The 1,685-nt window shown below is 37.4% G+C and overlaps 1 long non-coding RNA gene across 1 annotated transcript; it reads right to left on the minus strand.

Moving 5' to 3' along the window:
• Nucleotides 1-555: 555 nt before the first annotated feature.
• On the minus strand, nucleotides 556-1,087 carry LOC137587349 (uncharacterized). The gene is made up of 2 exons (XR_011033919.1): nucleotides 960-1,087; nucleotides 556-893 (listed from the first exon to the last, which is right to left on the minus strand). It is a non-coding gene; the product is annotated as an uncharacterized lncRNA (long non-coding RNA).
• Nucleotides 1,088-1,685: the final 598 nt, after the last annotated feature.

The raw sequence follows: 1,685 nt of genomic DNA on the forward strand, positions 1-1,685 counted from the left end.
TTCATTATCATTTACCACAATCGGGTAGGACAATACACGACACAGCACAACACGGACACGACATGGACAACAAAACAGAAGAAGAAAAACTTTCAAAAAGAAATTGCAACAACAACAATAATACAAACAACAAGGGCAATGGCAAAGGCAAACAGCAGCCACAAAAGTGGGGCGGAAAAAACTTCCGGCCAAGTAAACGTCAACAGCCTATGGTCGGAATGAATTCTCCACTGTCCTCCACTGTCCTTTGTCCCAATCTGGCTCTGGCTCTAACTGAAGTCTCTTGGCCAAAAAGTTTTGGTGTGAAATTAAAATTGGAATTAAAAGGACAAAGAAAGAAAGCAACCAACCAACCAACCAACCCATCCATCCATCCATCCATCCAGCCAGCAAACCAAGCAACCCAGCTGGACCGAACCGACCAGGCCTTGGGTCTTAGTTTTAAATGATTTATGGTTCGTCTTCTGTCCTTACGCAAATTGTGTGCGACTATCAAAAGAATAAGAAAGAAAGAAAGAAAAAAAAAACATAAGCAACAACAACAACAAATAAACGTTTTGGCATATAAGGAGGAGAGAGGAGAGCATCCCGCCAAAAATTATAATTATAATAATTTGCATATAAATCCAAAATATTAACTTATTCAAGATGTTCTATTTCATTTTTTGTTGTGTATCATCCATTAAACAAGATGAAACTCTTCGAACGCCAAGGTGGAAAGATGAGATGTCTGGGCGGATGTTGTGTCCACCATTGATACAGAGCTCTGGCCATTATCCAACGTTTTATGCAATCGCCAGTTGGTATAACGCCGAATGACCGATGCAACGATTCAGCCAGTAAATTGGCATAGCGTGTTCTATAGAAGTTCTCAATATCCTCGAGAGGCATTTCTATATTTAAAAAAAAAAAAAACATTCAATAATTATAGCCACCTTCGTTGATGGTCAAATACTTACCATCCTTTTCATCATCTGCATTATTCATATGCTCATCCATTGGCAGTTCTCTCTCTTTCTCTTTCTCTCTCTCTCTCTCTCTCTTCTGTTAACACCAACTTTAGGTCAACAAAAATGTTTTTTTTTTTTCTTTCTTCCCTTTTTTAATGACTTTTATATCATTTGTAGTTTAGTTTTTATTTCATATAGATTTTATTTTTATCAAGATTTAACTTTTACTCATCTAAGTCAACCGGATGTTTTTCCAATATTTGGTGTGTGTGCGTGTGTGTGTGTGTGTGTTTTTTCGCTACAAAGTTTTCGATCAACGAGCGTCATCAAAAACAAACTTTTTGGTTTTTTTTTTCGTTTTCGTGTGCCTTTTTTTTTGGTCTTTTTTTGGTTGGCAAAGTTTATTGCTTTGCCGTTATTGAAAACGAAAGAGCAAAGGCGGCTCACAAAACTTCCCATTTGATCCAACTAACACCCCAAAAAGAAAACCCCCCCTCACAAACACACACACACACACACACACACACAGAGACAATGTAATCTGCATATGGTTATGTATGGGAAGCAAAAGATACAATTTATTAAACTGCCCTCATGTTCATGGCGAGTTACCCTGTTACCCTGGGATGGCTACAAAACAAACAAGTAAAAGTTTTCCAATACCCTTACCACAGATCAAGAAAGAAAATCTTGAGACTAGATGTAGTCCAAATTGAAATTAAATACATATCTTCA

This window comes from Drosophila tropicalis, unplaced genomic scaffold (genome assembly GCF_018151085.1).
Source record: "Drosophila tropicalis isolate 14030-0801.00 unplaced genomic scaffold, ASM1815108v1 contig_158, whole genome shotgun sequence".
In the NCBI taxonomy this organism is placed as follows: domain Eukaryota; kingdom Metazoa; phylum Arthropoda; class Insecta; order Diptera; family Drosophilidae; genus Drosophila; species Drosophila tropicalis.